The following is a 7,504-nucleotide window of genomic DNA, read 5'->3' as shown; positions in this document are numbered from 1 at the left end:
TAAGGCTCAAAATCAACACCCGAAGAAGCCCTAATCACCACATGAACACATGGAGATTAAACAACACACTCCTGAATGATGAATGGGTCAAAAGAGAAATTAAGAAAGAAATAAAAGTATTCCTGGAATTCAATGAAAAGGACAGTACAACACAATAAAACCTCTGGGATACAATGAAAGCAGTCCTTAGAGGGAAGTTTATAGTTCTAAGTGCCTACATCAAAAAAATGGGAAAGCACACAAATAAATGACTTAATGTTGCAACTCAACACACTTGAAAAGCAACAGCAAACGAAACCAAAACCCAGCAGACAAGAAGAAATAAAAAAAATCGGCATATGTTCTCCCTCATGTGTGGATCCTAGAACCAAAGCCTTATAAGTGAGTCTGTATCCAGACATAACTATAGAAACCAGGATAATGGAAAGGAACCAGGGAGATAAAGGAAAAGAAAGAACCTGGAAGAGAAGAACAGTAGGAAACAGGCCTTAATAAGGGAGCTATGGAAAAAAATTGGGTTAATTTAAGGGAGGGGGGAGGGAAGGATATACAAGGAAACTAGGGGCCAAAGAAGGAGCTCAAGAGAGGTAGGAGTGTAGGAGAAGGGTATTATTAAGGGAGAAAGGGGGAAATGGGGGCACCTTAAGAGGGAAACCTATGGTGGAGGGGTGAGACAATGTGAGAAATAAACAATTTCTTGCTAGTTTTGAAAACCAGAGTGAACCATATGACTCCTATAACGTACTCACGAATTATAGATAGCAGATCAAGAATTATATGGCTAGGTAAGGTTTATGTGAAAACAACTGGTCTTTGTCCGAGATTTATCTACATGACACATAGTAATTAAAAGTACCAGACTGGTGGAACTAACCTTCTTCGATGTTTAACAGACATATTTTGCGGCCTATATTAATTTGGTCAGAAGAACATAAAGGACAGTTTTTGCTCTTTGCCCTCCTAGGTCAACTAGTTCCAGGGGACTATGAGCATCTCTCAAAATGTTTATAAAGGTGGTGGGTCACCTGTCCTCTTGATCAAGGAGGCCGAAGAGACCCTACCAGATGGACTTGAACCAGTGTCCAGTCTACAAAGAGGAGGGTCAACATAGAAGAATCATTTCCTCCATGCTTCCAAGCGAAGCCAATCATGTATATATTTTGTACATAAAATAAAAATAATGTTAAAAATTAAAAAAAGTAGTATCAAGACACTGTCCTTTCTCCTCTCTTCCTCGTCCTTTTCTTCTCTTTCCCCTTCTCTTCCTCCCTCCCTTCTTTTCCTCCTCTTTCTCTTCTCCTCCTCCTCCTCCTGCTCCTTCTCTTTTACCTCCTTTTTCCCTTCCTCTCCCCTTTCCCCAGCTACCATGTGGAAAACAGTTTTCTTCTACCACACACTTCCCACTGTGATATTCTACCTCTCCATAGACCTTTAAAAAACAATGGAACCAACTGACAACGACTGAAATCTCTGAGCCATGAGCCAAAACAAATCTTTTCTCCTTGTAAGTTATAAGTTGACTGTTTCAGGGATTTTGTAGCAGCATTAAATCTGGATGTCTGACTTCATAATATGACAGATGAAATCACTCACCAGCCCTGACTGGACAGTCTCCAGGCCCTCTCTCCTCCCTTGAGATTTGGGGGTGGGGCTGAAAGCTTCAGTTCTCTAATCACACAGGTGGTTCTCCTGGCATTTGGACCCACATTGAAGCTACCTGAGGACCCCAGTCACCCTTTACCTCATTAGCATACAAAAAGACACTTGCCATGCTGGAGATTGCAAGCCTCATAGAAGCCCTGTGTCAGGCACCAGGAATTGAGACCAAGTATTTCTTTTTTCTTAATTAAAAAAAAATTATTTATTCTCTTTATTTTATGTGTATGCATGTATTTACTGCATGTAGGTAAGTGCACCCGTGTTGTGCAATGCCCACAGAGGTCAGAAGAGGCTGTCAGAGCCCCTGGGACTGAGTTATGGACAGTTGTTAGCTGCCATGTGGGTGCTGAATCGAACTCCGATCTTCTGCAAGAACAACCAGTGTTCTTAAACGCTGAGTCATCTCTCCAGCTCCTTAATTTATTTTTTTTCAATTGGCCCTCCTTTTCTTGGCAGGGACCAGGTGTGCGGTCCACTCCTTCCTGGTTATGTGCAGAAGCAGAGGGAAAGGGTTGCAGTCTTCGGAGCTGGCGGCTGCCAGCCCACCAATTCTATCCTCAAAGGTCAGACACTGGTCAAACAAATAAACAAACAACAAAAACAAAAACAAAAACAAAAAAACTTTTAATTGAATTTTGAGAAGTTCATGTATTGCAATGTAAGTTCACGAAGTGCAATGTATTTTGATCATATTCAGCCCCTCCCTATCTACACCGTCTCTTACTAACCCTCCCACACTGGATTTCATGCCTTCTATTATCTTTTTTAAGGCCCGTCAAGTCTAATTTGTATCCTCAAATGCCCGTAGTGTGGGCCCATCCCCTGGGGCCCGGTCAACCTACCAGCATCACACCCTTAAAAGAAACTGACTCCCTTTCCCAGCAGCTATCAGTTCCTCAGTGTGATGATTTGCATGAAATGTGTTCCCTGTAGGCTCTAAGTATTTTTGAACACTGGGTCAGTTGGTAGTGCCGTTGGGAAGGGTCATGAAACCTTTAAGAGCATGGCCATATTGGAGGAAACACGTCGTTGGGGGCAGACTTTGAGAGTCCATGGCGTTGACCCACTTTAAATTTGTCATCTCACTGTTTCCTGTGCCCGCTCAGTTTTCTGCTCCAGCTGTCTCCTGCTATGTCCCCCCAGACGTGATGGACTCATCTCTCTGGAGTCGTAGGCAAATAAACTCTTCCTTCTTTAAGTTGCCTTGGTCATATTTTTTTTTGGTCTTTTTGAGACAGGGTCTCCCTATAACTCCAGCTGTCCTGGAACTCACTATTGAGACCAGGCTGGCCGTGAACTCACAGAGATCTGCCTGCCTCTTCCTCCCAAGTGCTGGGATTAAAGGCATGTGCTACCACACCTGGTAAATGTGTAGCCCATGCTGGCCTTGAACTCCACATCTTCCTGCCTCTGCGTCTTCAGCATATCCTGCCGGTGTGAACCACCACAACTGACTTGGTCATAGTTTTTTTTTTTTTTTTTTTAAAAAAAAACAGCAACAGAAAAGTAACCAATACAGAAGTTGGTGCCAGAGAATGAGCTGTTCTTCTGAAGAACCAGACCTTGCAGTTTTCAGGGGGAATGTGGAAGAATTTATTTGGATTAGAAAAGCTATTGAATGCTAGAAGCCAAGTGTAATGGATCATTCTAGTAGGAGCCTGGTCTGTAGGGGCCTGGCTCAAGATGTTCCAGAGGGAGAATGAAACAAATACTTAAACTGGGTGGTCACACTGTACCCAGTCCACCCGAGACCTCTAGACTACCCTAATAAGTCAGAGCCACCCACTGGGTCTTGATCCCCCTGCTCTGGGACCAGCTCCATTCTTGTAGCTCTAGGGTTCGTATCTACTCTGCTTGGCTAGTTAGACCCTCCCCACTCTGTCCCAATCCCCACGTTGGGCCTAGGTCCCCTCCTGGTCCTCTGCCAGAGAGCTCCAGACTGACTTGCTAGAACACGGCTACTAGATCCCCATAGTCCCAAATTAGGCCTAGGCCCCTTTGCCCTGCTGGCCAGTCTGGAAACATTCTGTCCCACCAATAAAAATCAAAACTGAAGGCTGGAGATATGGTTCAGTTGTTAAGAACAGTGGTTGTTCTTGTGGAAGACCAGGGTTTGAATCCCAGCAGCCACATGGCAGCTAACAACTGTCTGTAACTCCAGTTCCAGGGGATCCCACAGCCTCTTCTGTCTTCTGAGGGCATTACACGACATAGATGGACTTACTTACATGCAGGCATAACACTCATACACATAAAATAAAAATAATAAATAAAATATTTTTTAAAATATTAAAAAAAATCAAAACTGAAAACCTGAAACAAAGACCAACCAACCATTCATACCTGATCAGAAAGCAACCAAGATGCATCAATAACATAAATAGAGCCAAACTTCAACTAAACAAAGGTTAGAATTTCATATCAGACAAAAAAGACATCCATATAGTACACAGAAGTGTACTATAACGCGAACTACCCAGAGGAATGCCAGGATGCAGAATTTAGAAGAATAATCATAAACAAGATCAAAGAATTCAACAACTTTAAAGAGCACATAAACAACTAAAAGAACTCACAGAAGACAGGAATAAACTCCTCACTGATGCTCAAGAAAATACGAATGTACAGCTCAATGAATGACAAAGACAATTCAGGGCTTGAAAGTGAATTCACAAAAGAGATAGAAATACTGAAGAAAACTCAAGCCAAAATGAATATGGAACTGAAAAACTCAATGAGCCAATTTGAAACAATTTGTGAAAACCTCACAAGCAGAATGAATAAAATGGAAAACAGACTATCAAGTCTGGATGACAGCGTTGAAAAAATGAACTGCTCAAGCAGAGAATATGTGGAAAGCAGTGTAGAGAACTCTTAAAAACTAAAAATGAATTTGCCATATGATCCAGTTATACCACTTCTTGGCATATACACAAGGGCTCATCCTACCACAGAGACATTTGCACATCCGTTTTCGTTGCTGCTCTTTTCACAATAGCTAAGAAATGGAGACAATCTAAATGTCCCTCAACTGATGACTAGATAATGAAAATGTGCTACATATATTTTATACAATAGAGTTCTATTCAGCAGTAAAGAAAAACAAAATCATGAAGTTTTCAGGTAAATGAATGGAACTAGAAGCTGTCATACTAAGTGAAGTAACACAGACTCAAAAAACAAGCAATGAATGTTCTCTCTCATTTGTTTACCTTGGCTCCAAATCCTTAGATACAAGTCCACGTTTCACACTTATGTATGGTACTGTAAACATATCCAAACACACACGACTGGAGTGGTCGTAGATCCTAGAGAAAACCCTGCGTCCGTCACATCCTTAGAGGATTTCTTATTCTGTGTTAAATATGTATCCTTATATTTATAGACAAATATACCTGTCACAACTCATCAAAGAGGCTCCTTTTTGCAACAGATGGAGATTATTACAGAGTACCACAACTGGTCAAGCACAGAGAATAAGTGTCTATGAAATGCCCAGCCCTAATTGACAAATCTATAGTGCAACCTCTATACCAAAGGCTCAGGAAACACAGTGGAACAGGGGGCAGAGAGAATATTAATGCATCTTTCAACTGTCATCAGTGAAGCTGAGCACAGAAGGCCACAACTGGCTGAAGTGTAGAGAATAAGAGACTGCAGAGTACGTGGTATCCCTGGATAGGACTCCTTACCCACCAGGTAAACCTTGCCCACCAGGTCTCAGGGACCATTGTGAAAGTGTGGGGGCTTAAGCACAAAGATTGTAAGAGCAAGAGTGGTGCATGATCATGAGGAAACAGTCTCCCAGGCTTCTGGGAATTTACAGCAATGGTGACACCATGCGTGAGACCCATGCTAACTCAACCAGAAAAACCCTCATAGAGCTGGGAAAATGGGTAGGCACCCAACGTTAGCCAAGGAACTATTGGCAGCTGATTACTGTTGGGTGAGGAAGATTTGATCTTCTTTAAAGGAATGACACTAGAAAGACTGAACAGGCTCCAGTGGATGAACTCATACCAAGGGACATCTGGAGACACAAACTTGACTCGATAGGTCTTAACATATGTGACAGAATGCATGAAAACCTGTGGGTAGGCTATGGGGGGTGTGGTTCTTAGATAGGGGAAGAGGTCTAAATATAATGTATGAAGTCCACAAAAATAAAAAAAAATACACATTGAAAAGGAAAAAAAAGAAGAAATTAAAAGGAAGCTGGTTGAGCCGGAGCCAGAAAGAGCGAGCCCTTAAGCACTGTGACTTTGTAGTACCTGCTTCCTGGTTCCTCCATTAAGTTCCTGCTCTGATTTTCCTCAGTGATGGATTGTGACCTGGAAATGCAAGTCAAATAAACGCTTTCCTCCCCAAGTTGCTTTTGGTCAGAGTGTTTTTAATCACAGCAATAGAAAGCAAACTAATACACATGCATAGTCCAAAAACCAAATATTATGAGGAAGTAGAGAACTTTTGCAAAGGACTACTCACATGGAAGCTAATAACTGTAACTTCAGTTCCAGGGCATCTAATGTCCTCCTCTGGCTCCCGGGGGCATTGCATGCATATGGTGCGCTTACATACACAGGGGCAAAATATTCAGACAGAAATAAAATTTTAAAAATTCTAAAGATAAGCAACTCATAAGGATGAAAGATTTATTCTGGCTCACTTTCAGAGGCTTCACTCTGCAGTTGGTTAAGTCTGTTGCTCTGGGACCTGTGAGAAGGCAGAGCATTGTGGCGAAGAATGAATGTGTGAGCAAAGCTGCTCACCTCATGGTGGCTGGTAGATAAGGGAGAAAGCAAGAGTAAGTGGGGGTCCCAAATCTCCCTGCAAGGCGCGCCTTACAATGACCCAACTTTTTCCACTGGGCACTAGCTCCAAAGATTCCACTACCTCCAAGTGTTGCCACAGGCTGAAGACCAAGCCTTTAACATTCCCATTGGGGGAATGCCCCAATCCAAACTATAACAGAAGTGCAGAATAATATCATGGCCCTTCCTCCACTGAGTGATAAAATGCAAACTAAGAATTTGTTTGTTTGTTTTGTTTTGTTTTTCTTTTTCTTTTTTTTTTTTTGTCTTTTTTAAGCAGGATCTCCCTGTAGCCCCACCTGGCCTGGAACTCACTATGTAGACCAGGCTGGGCTTGAACTCACAGAGATCTCAGCCTGTCTCTGCCTCCCCAGTGCTGGGATTAAAGGTGTGTGGGACCACGCTGGGTCAGAACTTTTTAACTTTATCACAAGTAAAGAATATTGATGTCAACACATGAATATTGAATATATTTAATGCTAACTGTGAGACAAGCACTGTGCTAAATGTTTCGTATCCATCGACTCATTTAACCTTCATGATGTTAATGACATAGGATGTAAGTTCTAGCGCACTAGAGCACCAAAATTTATCTTTTAAAATATTTAGGGCTGAAGAAGATGGCTTAGCTGGTAAAGTACTTGCTGTGTAAGCATAAAGATGTGGGTTTGATTCCTAATACTCATGTAAAAGTTGAGCATGGTGTGATGCATTTGTAATCCTGGTGCTCTACTTTCTAATAGAGATAGGAGGATCTTTGGACTGGCCAGCTAGCCAAGCTGAATCAGTGAGCTCCAGGTTCAATGACAGACCCTGCTTCAAAAGATAAGGTGGAGATGGGAGTGGAGAGATGGCTCAGTGGTTAAGTGTCACAGATGGACTTCCATGCATACAGGCATAACACTCATACACATAAAATATTTTTTTAAAAAAAGAGGGGGGAAGAATACTAGGTAATCAATAAACAACTCTCATGGCTGGCTATTACTTGGGGTCCTTTGGACAAGGCAGTCAAGAATCTGTAGAAACAAGTT

At 42.1% G+C, this 7,504-nt stretch overlaps 1 pseudogene; it reads left to right on the top strand.

Annotated features, from left to right (window-relative positions):
* Positions 1 to 2,098: 2,098 nt before the first annotated feature.
* Positions 2,099 to 2,233, top strand: LOC115069402 (annotated as a pseudogene).
* Positions 2,234 to 7,504: the final 5,271 nt, after the last annotated feature.

This window comes from Nannospalax galili, unplaced genomic scaffold, assembly GCF_000622305.1.
Source record: "Nannospalax galili isolate Female #2095 unplaced genomic scaffold, S.galili_v1.0 scaffold853, whole genome shotgun sequence".
Classification (NCBI taxonomy): domain Eukaryota; kingdom Metazoa; phylum Chordata; class Mammalia; order Rodentia; family Spalacidae; genus Nannospalax; species Nannospalax galili.
The sequence above is the reverse complement of the archived record's forward strand: the minus strand, read 5'-3'. Positions and strand labels throughout refer to the sequence as shown.